Here is a 12310-nt window from a genome sequence, read left to right on the forward strand (position 1 = left end):
GCTTGCAATCACCTGAGTTATCTTGCCCCATTATTTTCTTGAAAGGGATTTGTAAGTAATTTGTGTGGGCAGTCATGCTTTACATATTTAAAGCAAAGTCCAGAAAATTTGAAGTTGAATGCTTAATTTTTCTGGTAATGATTCCAGCAAAAAGAGGAACTTATTCCATGCACCAATTAAAGCAACACCATTAGCCATATCCCTGCTGCAATAATATAACTTTGTCATTACAGTTTCTTTTTCTAGTGTTAATGAGGAATCTATTAAATGCCTCAAGGGAAAGATATGTGAATAGAGTTAATTTCCTTTGTTTGGAACTTGAACAAGGTTAGTTGGTTGTTCTTTAATGCTAAATGGAGATTTCAAGACAGTCTTCAAAGCAGTTATAAGGGGGACCATCTGTGAAGAATTCAGGAAAGGTTTTATTGATTGGAGAACAAAAAGAACACATTAAATGGTTCATATGGAATCCATCTTGTCATTGGCAGTGCCTATAGACTGACTGACTGTAAGTAAGTAAGTTTATTGTAACCACATAACATAGTAGACTGCTGATTTTTCCCCCAATTATGGTATCTGAAATTACTTCACTGAAGAAGTAATCTTTAATTGCAGTTAAAGACCAGTACATCTTTTACTGAAGGTGCTGTGACTTGAATCTTGGTTTGTTTGCTTACAAGATGTACTCTGTATCACTGATATAGGGCCCTTCCTTCCACAAACTTTCCTTTCGGGTAATTCATAGAGAGCTTGATCCAGAATTACTGTAGTAAATATTTTCTGCGTTCTGATCAAATTCCAGACATAGATGAAAACACACATATTGAAAGCTGCACGGGTATTCCTCAACTTACATTTGGTTGCTTAGTGACCATTCAAAGTTATAATGGACCTCCCTAAAAAAGTACTTATGACCCAGATTTTAAATTCTGAGGGAGCCCCCCACCTTGTTGTCACCAGTCTGCATTTCAGGTGCTTGGCAACTGGCCCCCATTTATGGCTAATTTCAGCATCCTGCTATTTATGAGATTTTTGCCAAAAGCTGGCATTTACTTTTGGTTTTGGCAAAATGGCCCCATAGCAAACAGTGGGCTTGTTTAAAAACTGTGGTGTTTGCTTAACAACTGCAGTTTACTTAATGACTATAGTGGTTTACTTAATGATCACTACAAAAAAGGTAAAATTGGATCAGTCATGTGATGACCTGCTTTATGATAGTCACAACTTACAACAGTTGTTAAGTCAAGGACTACCTGTAGATGTGAAGATGGGAACTAAAATGTTTTCAAGTACTCAGATACAGTACCGGTCTATGCCACAATGTGTATTGTTTGGTTTAGATTCAAGGGTATTGTGTGAATCTACCCATTATAGGCTTATAAAACTATGGTTGATTGCTTAGCACTGTATGCCAACTTCATTTATTTAATAAGTCATGCTTGAATAAACCATGCCTTACTAATTACTATGTGTTTTTGCTCCTACCTGTATGACAAATACAAGTAAAATACTGCTTCATTTTAGCAAGCATGATTTTTCTTACCACCGTGCAAGAAATGTACTTCTAAATTTCTTTGATTTTTGAAACTAAAGGTAGCCTGCTTTTCTTCATCAGGGCATCTTAAATGTCATAATGTAAGCTTTCTGATCTTGGATTTTTCTATCATATGGTAATAAAATAATGCTAAAGCAGAATTTGCCTTCCATGAAACTTGAAATTCCAAAAATGTACCTTTTCTGAATTATCCTGCAGGTGTTGCCCTTGAGCTGTGATGTTCTCACTAAAGGAGTTCAGCCACAGACTTCAAAGTTCGGCTAGAATGTGAGGCCGGCTATCATCCCTTACTATCAGGCTGTAGCTTTTCAAGTAGTGGATCTTGTTTAGGCATTTTTTGAAAAATTAAAGGCACACACAACTGTGCTACAAATGATTTTATTTTCTTGCCAAGAGATGAGTCGGCTACTGCTTATCCTGTAGGCACATGCACATACTTGTGCCTCACCTACCTGTGTGTACACATCAATCTCCATATGGCAAAAAAGAATGTTGTAGCTGAAATTATTTTTAGATTTTGTGGTAAAAAATTAATGCATTTGACAGTCATGCTTGCATTGTCTTCCTTTAAGATAGCCTGAAGCTTGTTTTGAATGCTTAGTTAAAAGCTTTTCATGCTTGATACCATGAGATTTAGAATTTTTGTTCCCCTTCTTTTTAACAAAAGGACAAATAAGAGCCATAAACAAACAAGCTAAATAAATAAATCCAAATTGAATCTAAGATGACTGGTTTACTTGCCTGATTTGTGGAATTTTGGGAACAGAATAGCTGTCTATGATCAAAACAAAGCACAACTTTAATTTTCTCTGCAGTTCCCATGTTTTAATTGAAATATAATAATGTTTTACTTTTTGATTATTGATAGTTTTTGTGGATGTGTGTGCGCCTTCCTTGGCTGATCACTTTTCTGATGGCTTTAGAATGTCATCCTCCATAGAAGGTGGCAATAGAAAGGCAGATTGGAATTCTACTTTTCAACTGAAACATCTGAACAGCATTTCTTCTTATATAACAACATACCACTTTTAACTGTTTATCTGGTGCTGAGTTTTCTAGAAATTAAGGTATTGTAGACCAGGGGTCTTCAAACTTGGCCCTTTTATGACTTGTGGACTTCAACTCCCAGAATTCCTTCCAGAATTCCTCAGCCAGCTTCCCTGCTGTAGACTATTTTAATCCAATTGCAAGCATTTTCCCATCTTATTTTCCAACCCAATCTTACATTTTACTTAGTTTTCATTATAAGTGCATAAGATTTCCATTTAATTTATTTTCACAAATTCTTACTACATAAACCTCTTGGATCAGCTTACCTTTTTAAGCATAATACTTTTGCACTAGGAAAAAGTTGTAGTCTGATGACGACTTATGTGCCCTCAGGTTGATGTCAACTCTTAGTGACCACAGATAGATATATTTTCTAGAATGGTCTGTCCCGTTGTGGTCTTTCAGGTCTTCCAATTGTGCCTATAATTGAGATTATTGTTGCCGGTCATCCTCTTTTTCTTTTTTCTTCCATCTTTCTCTGCATTGTAGACGTCTCCAGAGAACTAGTCATCACATAATATGCTGAAAACATTCTTTGAGCCTGACCATTTGTGCCTTATGTAAGTGAGAACTCTGGATTGATTTGTTTAATGACCCATTTGTTGGTTTTCCTGGCTATCAGAGCCATTCTCGGGAGTTATCTCTAACAGCAGGGTTCAAAAGCATCAGTATGCTTTCTTGCCTTGATTCTCAAAGTCCAACTTTAATTTTCATAGAATGTACAGAGCGGAAACTGTTGCCTGCTCAGTTCTGATCTTGATAGGCGAAGACATATCATGGCATATGAACATCTTTTCCAAGGCCTTAATTATCACTATACCAATTACTAGTCTGCGGGATATTCCTTATTTCTTTACTGTTGACAGTTGAGTAGGCAGAAAGCTATTTATGTTGTTAATTCTAGGGCTGATTACTGTACAGATTGATATTAGTTTGATCTTCTTTGTGTCCCAATTTTCCCCCCACTTTCTTTGACTTTTATTATTAAGACTTGCAGGTCATTTGCATTTTTAGTTATCAGTAACATCATTGCAGGTTATTCAAGTTTGTTCCTCCAGTGTTGAAACCATGCTTATCTTCTTCTACTCCAGTTTCCCTCAGTGTATATTCAGCTTTCAGGTTGAATAAATAAGGTGAGAGTATACAGGTAGCGCAGGGACGTGGTGGCTCAGTGGGTTAGGACGCTGAGCTTGTCGATCAGATGGTCGGCAGTTTGGCAGGTCGAATCCCGAGTGCCACGTAACAGAGTGAGTGCCTGTTACTCATCCCAGTTTCTGGCAACCTAGCAGTTCGAAAGCACGTAAAAATGCAAGTAGAAAAATAGGGACCACTACGGTGGGAAGGTAACAGCGTTCCATGCGCCTTTGGCGTCTAGTCATGCCGGCCACATGACCACAGAGACATCCTCGGACAAGCGCTGGCTCTTTGGCTTTGAAACGGAGATGAGCACCGGCCCCTAGAGTTGGAAATGACTAGCACGCATGTGCGGGGGAACCTTTACCTTTATCTATACAGGTAACTCTTGGGAGAATTTCTGTTCCAAAGTGATTGTAAAGTGCAGTGTCACATGACCCTGTCACTTAGCAATGGCAATCCTGGGAGTACTAATTGCCATTGTAACTGCAGGACTGCATTAAGTTGAAAGAGGTGGGAGTCCCAGGCAAGGAGGCTGAATGGTGAGAGCTATTGGTGGGAGCTGTGGGTAGGTGCTATGAAACATGGGCAGTTGTGTGGGAGAGCGGGGTGTGTGCAATGGGCAGGCACTATGGGAAATGAATGGTTGAAAACACAGTGTGAGCAAGAGCAACTTAAGGCCTTTCGCCAGCTCTCCCTTGATTTTGCTTGTAAAGATCATTGGAAATTGCTGTCAGATGTCTGTGGCTTGCTGCAACATCGTAATTATGGGCCAGACACCAAGCACACAAATAGCAATTGTGTGACTGTGGGGATGCTGCAGTGGTCACAACTGCAAGGATTGGTGTCATAAGTCTCCCTCATTCCATGCCATCATAACTCTGAATGATCACAACCTGAGCAATAACTGTACCTCCTTGTCTCACTTCTTTGCCAACCTGGAATCAGCTTGTCTTGGTAGGTTCCACGCGAGAGAGTCTTTTGGCAGTGTCTGAAAACACAACTTAAAACTTTACATATTTATTTATTTTACTGCACAGATTCCTACTGTCCTATCTGGGCAGGGTTGACTCCACCCACTTTTGCTGACTGGATTTGCTGACATAGTTTGATAAGAACTTTTAATGCTTCTGGTGGTGTCTATGTATAGTGGCATTTTGATGGAAGACCATGTGAGCAATGACAAAATCATTGGATTGTTAGAAATCGAAGTTCTCTTTCTTCATTTTGGTTTCCTGTGCTATATACTCCAAGTACTTTTTCCCCCTTAATATTCCCAATATCTGCTCTGTCTATTAAGTGGGAAAGAAAATCTATTTGTGTAACAATTGAGTAATGTTGTTCCTGTTGCATAATTATATTTCCTGTGATTTCTAGTGTCAGTGATAGAGTGTTTTTGAGGATTACAGGGTACTAAATTTAGAGGATTCTTTGAAGAGTATTACAGTAGTTCTTGAGGGAAATTAGTACGGGTTTAGTATAATTAGTATATTGCTGGCTACTAAAAACCTAGGGACCTGGCCCAGATGACACAAACTTATTTATAGCTCTGCTATTTATATTTTTATATTCTTCACTCTCCACTTTCCATGCTTTAATTTGTGCCATGCCATGGAATATTAAATGAATGTCTTAACCTTAATCATTTTGAATTTTAATAAAGAATTCTTTTTCTGTTTGTATCGCTCAGACTGCTGCTGAATGCAACAAGAATATCTGCCGCATGGGTAGTCCAATAACATATTCCATGGAAAGAGACAAATGTGCTTTTAAAAATGATTACTAAATATAAATACAAAGTCATCCGATCATTGCTAGTTAGTTTAACCTCAGTAATTACCTCCAGGCATCTAAAACTGATACAGGTAGTCTTTCAGCTTATGGCCACAATTGAGCCCAGAATTTCTGTAGGTAATGAAACATTTGTTAAATGGGTTTTGCCCCCATTTTATGACTTTTCTTGCCACAGTGGTTAAGTGAATCACTGCACTTGTTAATTAGTAACATGGCTGTTAAGTGAAACTGGATTCCCCATTGGCTTTGCTTGTCTGGCCCCTGGACACTGCAGCTGTCACAAATATGACTCAGTTGCCAAGCATCTCAGTTGTGATCACGTGACCATGGGGATGCTGAAATGGCCGTAAGTGTGAAAAATGGTCATAAGTCACTTTTTTCAGTGATGTAACTTTGAACAGTCACTAAATGAACTGTTGTAAGTCGAGGACTACCTGTATTATTTCTTTTGATGATTTTTTGTGAGGGGCAGAGGGAATGGTATAGACTAGCAAAAAATAGGCTGTTTTTATCTTCCCTGTGTTTCCAGGAAGACTTTTATTGCAAAAAAAAATTGCTTACTTCCTATCCTCCCACTTATTACTAAGCCTTTGCTTTTTTATTTTGTATTTAAACATTTACAGTTGTCCTCGCTTAACAACCAGTCTCTTAATGATCATTTGAAATTATGAAGGCCTCGAGAGGATGATTTGTGACATATAAAGCAGTTCTAACCATTGCAAAATATCACACACACACACACGTGGTCATGTGATTGCAATTTGAGTTCTGGGCAACCTGTTCACATTTTATGACCAATTGCCAAATGCTCTGCGGTCACATGATTGTCATTTGCAATCTTCTTTGCCAGCCTCCCCAGAAAGTCATTGGGGAAACCAGCAGGAAGTTGCAAACTGCTGCCTGGCTGCCAAGAGGACTCTGGGAACTGACTTGTCTCTTGTCTCTGAGAGCTGGCTGAAAGAGCTCCCTGCCGATCTGATTCATGCCTGCTTGGATCCCGACAGCTGAAATCCAGGCAGGCACAAAACTTAAAATCCTTCCCTCCCAGCCTCGCCACAGAGGTGGGAAGAGAAGAATTCCAAGCTCCATGCATTCTTGGATCTTGTGTTGTTCTGTTCAGAAGTGGGGAAGAGAAGGATCCCAAGCTCCCCGCCCGCCTGGATTTCCAAACTCACACGGAGCCCAAAATTCTTCTTTCTTCGCTCCTGCAGAACTCTTCACGGAGACAGGGAAAGAAGAATCCCAAATCCAACCATGCTGAGCTCAGATCCTTCTCTGTCTCTAACTCCTTGCCCTTCTCTTGCTCTTTTGCTTTCAAAGGGCTGCCTGCAGTGAGCCAATCTCAGCTCTTGACTGAGAGCTCTGACTTCTTGAAGGGCTGTATGCCAGAGAAGAGTAGAATCTCAGCTCTGCATGTAGTTGGGGTATCCTGCTGGCAGTTAGCCCTTTTGCTTCATTATCTTAACAACCTGGGGGATTGCTTAACAACCATATGGGAGTGCCTGGATTGCAGTCCTTGAGCAAAATAGTTACATGGGCATCTCACTTAACAACCTCTTTGCTCAACATCCAATATTCCATTCCCAATTGTGCATGTAAGTGGAGGACTAACTGTATATCTATATCTTATTCCTAAACAGTCTATAACAATTCTGTTCTCCTTTGTCGCTTGAGCTTGTACCAAAGTCTTTAGCCACCACTTATCCACCTTCAAGTTGGCTTCTGTTACTGTCAGCTGCTCTTCCAAATTTCTGCTGAAGCATTAGTTTGGCAGTCTGTGCCAAGATAAGAAAAGAAAGGTGCTTTACCAGCTGCTGCCGACTGTAGCTTCTCACAGATGCTGCTGGAGTGATGAAGGTGCTGGGCTGTGCTTCTCCTTTCAGCTTGTCAGCTGCTGGATTGGTTTGGTTTGGCCTGCTCCTCCTTTACCATTAGATGCCTGTTGAGCTGATAGCTACTGTACTCCCTCAGCTGCATATTGTTCCTTTCTGCTCTCCCACCCAACATAAATCTTCCTCCACACACCCATACTCTGATACTCTCAGCATTTTCCTTTCATAGTTGGGATCCAGGTGTGCTGTTGGCTGTCTTAACATTCCAGGGGAGAAAACAAGGAAGAGCTCATGGTGGCCACTACTAAGCCTTTCCTTTTATATGTCTCAAAAGTATGGGAAAAAGTAGGAGGGAGGATTTTTCCTCCCTTGAGAGAGAACCTACAACAGTGCTGAGTAGCCACCTCTTTTCCTGTCATGTACGATGAAGGAAGGATGGACGGAATACCAAATGGAGGTGTTTGACGGAATCTTTGGGTAGATGTATTGGAGAAGCTTTGTTTTCTCTTCTTGCACTAAAACAGAATGGCCACTGTAGGGCTGCACATCAAACCAATAACAGAAGAATAATCTAATACGATGTCATAGCCTAAAAAACGTTATTTTTTATTTATTGCTGAGGCAAGTTAGATATGAGGCAGATTGAGGAGAGAGGTCTACGTTTTGGCAGATATTTTGTCTGTCATTACACTTTCCTTCCTCCCATGATGCATCTGTGCTGAGCAGACATGCCAGTGATAAGAAAACAATAATTGATGAAAGCTGACTGGAATTATTAAAAGCTATCTTTTTTTTTCTCTCTCTCTGGACGAACACACCAACTGTAGGTCCACTATTTATTTGCAGAGGAGGACAATTCAGTTGCCATCATTTCTCACTTTCATATTGTTCTTTTCCTGACCTAGGCATGAAATAGACTAAAGGTGGTAGCAATGGCTGTTGGATGGAAAGAGGAACATGGTTTTGACCAGCCACTGTTGGCAGACAGTACAAGATACAGGTTCAGGCTACAGCAAAAATAGGCTCTTAGTCCATTTTTCTCAGTGGCACTTCTGTATAGAAATAGTGGATCAAGAAGACCTATCAATACTTCCAGGTACAGGCAGTCCTCACTTACTGACCACAATTAGCAACTGGCAACTCTGTTGCTAAGTGTCACAGTTAAGCTGAATGACACGTGGCCACACCAAGTTATGATGTCATTGTGTCCATGGTTAAGAGAATAACTCCGGGTTGTTAAGATTAATGTCACATACAGTAACTGTGACTTGCAACTTTCTGCCAGTTTCCACATTGATGTTGCTTGTCGGAAGCTGGCTGTAAAGGTTGCAAATGGTGATTGTGTGCCTCTAGGACACTACAGCTATTGCAAATGTATGCCAGTCACCAAGCAGCCAAATCATGATGACATGATGTAAGGACCTGCCTCAACTAGATCTCCCAAGGAAGCAGAACTCTTGAAACAGACATTGTCTCAAAAGGAACTTTTATTGAGAGTTAGTGATAGCAGGAATGCAAAGCAAGGTCTGAAGATTTCGTGTGCAAAAGATTACATCAAAAAACCTATTCAGGTCTCCTCCCCCCAGTGTCCAACCATCCATTTGAAATCCAGTCAATCCCCAGGTATTAGTTTGTTTTGATAACCTAGTGATTTAGTGCCCTTCTCAAGGTCTGTCTCGTTTTCATTTCCCAACAGTCCCAGGCTCCGTGGTCTGCAGGTAAGACAGATGTTTTCAGGTGACATTCCTTTCTCATGAAGGAAGGGCAAAGCAGAGCAAGGCAAGTACGTTCCCCATTGAACAAGCCCCCCTCCCAAAAGAATGGCAGGCCCCGAAAATGAATACATAGGCATAAGCAATAAACTGTAAGCAAATCTATTTGAGAGGTCCTGACACATGACTATGGAGATACTGGAACAGCCACAACTTCAAGGAACAGTTGTAAGACTCATTCGGCATGTTGTAATTTTGAGTGGTTGCTGAACAAGTCGTTATATGTACTGTATATAATTATGTATAGACTATATGTACAGTACTTTATGGTTGGGCTTACCATTGCATTTATTTTGTTTACTAAGGGCTGCCACATTACAAATACAGTGTTAAACGCTGTATAAATATAAGTAAGCTAAGACAGATTGGAGTGTTTTATTTTTGCTCTGAGTTCTAGAGCAGGGGTGTCAAACTGCCGGCCCATGGGCCGGATGCGTCACACCAAAACCGCGCCTACCCCATTGCCAGCAATGGGAAAAAAGGTGCGATATGCCACAACACATCACGTGACACTGCGAGTTTGACACCTGTGCCCTAGAGAAATAAATTTAACATTTAGATTTTCTCAAATAAATTTAAAAATAAGAAATCACCCTAAATCAGGTTGAAAAGACAAGTAGCTCTTGGGAAACTAAAGGAAAAGAAATGGTTGATTTTGAGATGCCTGTTATTTGTATAAAAAGGGTTGTACAGCACCTACATTGTGAAGGAATTAATGGAGAAAATTGGATTTGTAACTTGCCTCATAATTTTATCAGCGTGTTCAGTGAAGGATGATGGAAGCCTCAGGGAGAAGCTTGGGACCTTTCTGGCAACAGTCTCTGCTTCTTGAAGTGATACATACTTTTTAGATCTGTTATCAAGCATTTGGCTCTTAAATACCTGATTTTTTTTATCTGTCATTTTGTGGCGCTCAAAGTAGCCCAACTCTTCTTTATGGCTTTGTTTTTGGTACTCAATCTATAAGTCTCGAGTTGTTTCATAAATTAACAGTGTGATCTATCTCCTGATGTAAGAGTTCCAATTTTGCCAAAGACTTTGGTTATTGTACGTATTGAGAAAATTGAGGCCTTATATCAGTCCTGTAGTCTTGAAAATGAAAATAGGCTAATTGTCCAGCTAAGAGAGGGCAAAGAAAAAGGAGTGATGGGTTGATTGGAAGAAAGGGTAATAAGCAATAGTTCATAAGGCAAACTTATTACTGAACAGGCTTTTTGGAAAAGATGGGATTTAAAGAAGGAGAAACTAAGTAGGAGCACCTGGAAAAATATGTGAATGGAAAGAGGAGACAGAATAAATGTCATTCAAATGGCAACAAGGTGCAGAGAAAAGGAATATACATAGACAGTCTGTTACTTTATTAAGATGGAAGTTGCTTGCAAGTAATGTTTCATTTTTATGTTCCTGGAGACCTGTTACTGATGCAGAGACATTCTATGCACCAGGGAAGATCCATGTGAAGCTTCAGCCAGATTCAGGGGAGAATCACTATTTGTGGAAAGCTCATAAAGCAATAAAATTACAGTAACGAAATGCAGTTCCTGAACTAGGTGACTGTTCAGTCTATTCTAGTTTTGTCTCTTTTAAGTGACAACAGTTCTTTAAAATATATGTCAGATGTTTCACAATATTCTTAACCAGTAGAGGAAGTTGTTATTTAATGGAACTAGAATTTAGAAGAATGCTTATAATTTCCCTTCCCTTGAAAGAGAGTGAAATGATGGAGTAGAATAATAGAAATAAAATTGGAAGAAGCATTGTGAAAAGTTGTAACTAGAATAATCAGTATTTACTGGGTAGGCACAGCATATGAAAACTGGCTACGTGACTTTGGGTCAGTCACACTTCACAAGATTGTTGTTACGGGGAAAAGAGGAGGAACGTGTTTTGGATATGTTCGTTGCCTTGATTTATTTGTTTAAAAAAAAAACCTAAAGCCAGGATACAAATAAATAAATATAAATATAAATATCTGCTCCTTTTTGATCCTATATCTTCTGTAGAATACTTGTAATTATTTGAACTGGAATTTTTTTTCCCCTGCCACAGAGAGAAGATATTGGATCAGAAAACAAATATTAAATTCTTGAATGGCCAAAGATTAATGCAAGGTGTCTCGCGGGATGTCCTAGGCAGTTATGGAATGACTAATATATCTTTAAAAGTACAAGTGGGGCATCAAATGACAATTGTGCATACACACTGAAGAGTCTTTTGTGATTTGGCTGCTGTAAACTTTATGACTCGTAGGGGAGATTTTGCTGCTTCGTTTGACTGGCTGCAAATTCCTTGGGGAAAAAGTTCTGTCATGATACTGTCTCTTCAGCTAGAAAAAGAAACTAGAGTTAGAAAAACCACTTTAAAGATTTAGCCAATATTAATTCTGGCTGCATAACTGTCGCCTATAATAACCCTAATGTGCAGCGTCCTAAAAACTCTTAATTGGCCTTAGTGTTGGCAGGCCTTTCGAGCCCAGCAGAATCTCAAGCGTTCAGCAGTTTTTATGGAGAAAACTAGCCAGAGAATCAAAAGAGATGAAAGGGCTGCCTTATAAATTCTGACTGACCTTGAGAATCCTCATTTTAACAAGCAAACTCTGGAAAGCTGTTCTTGATAAAAACATGAAGCAAAAGGAGCAAGTTCAGGTTTTATTATTTTGAGAAAGTATAGAATAAAACTTTCAGAACTTAAGTGGAAGAGAAGCCTTAAGGTATCTGCATTATTTGCCACTTAGGTACCATATTTTCTGGCGTATAAGATGACTTTTTAACGCATGAAAATCTTCTCAAAAGTTGGGGGTCGTCTTATAGGCCCAGTCGCCTTATACGCCGGAAAATAGTAAATCCTCGGGAGCAGAGACGTTAGTGGAAACGGACAAATCCAGCACTCGAGAATGGCGAAAGACGGCCTCCTCATAAATAAACCGCCCACCCCACCCATACACGCCTACACCCGCCCACTCCCTTTTTCCACCCCACCCTTCCCTGACAATGCCTCCTGCCTCACCCCTGCCTCCCGGCGTCTTCCGCTTGCCAGGTAAATTTCCATTGTACCCCGGGACCACCTCCTCGCGGCCCGCCATTCCTCCCACCACGCCTATCACCCACCCGTGCATGGCCCCCTCCCAGCTCCAGTCCATGGACCCCTCTTCAGCCTTCACGGGCTCTGACGCC

At 40.2% G+C, this 12310-nt stretch overlaps 1 protein-coding gene across 1 annotated transcript in view; it reads left to right on the forward strand.

Moving 5' to 3' along the window:
- The window catches only part of CHCHD6 (coiled-coil-helix-coiled-coil-helix domain containing 6), a 308037-nt gene that overhangs the window by 41021 nt on the left and 254706 nt on the right, over positions 1–12310 (forward strand). The window lies entirely within an intron of this gene.

The sequence above is a fragment of the Vipera berus genome (assembly GCF_964194415.1).
Source record: "Vipera berus genome assembly, chromosome: 2".
Classification (NCBI taxonomy): Eukaryota; Metazoa; Chordata; class Lepidosauria; order Squamata; family Viperidae; genus Vipera; species Vipera berus.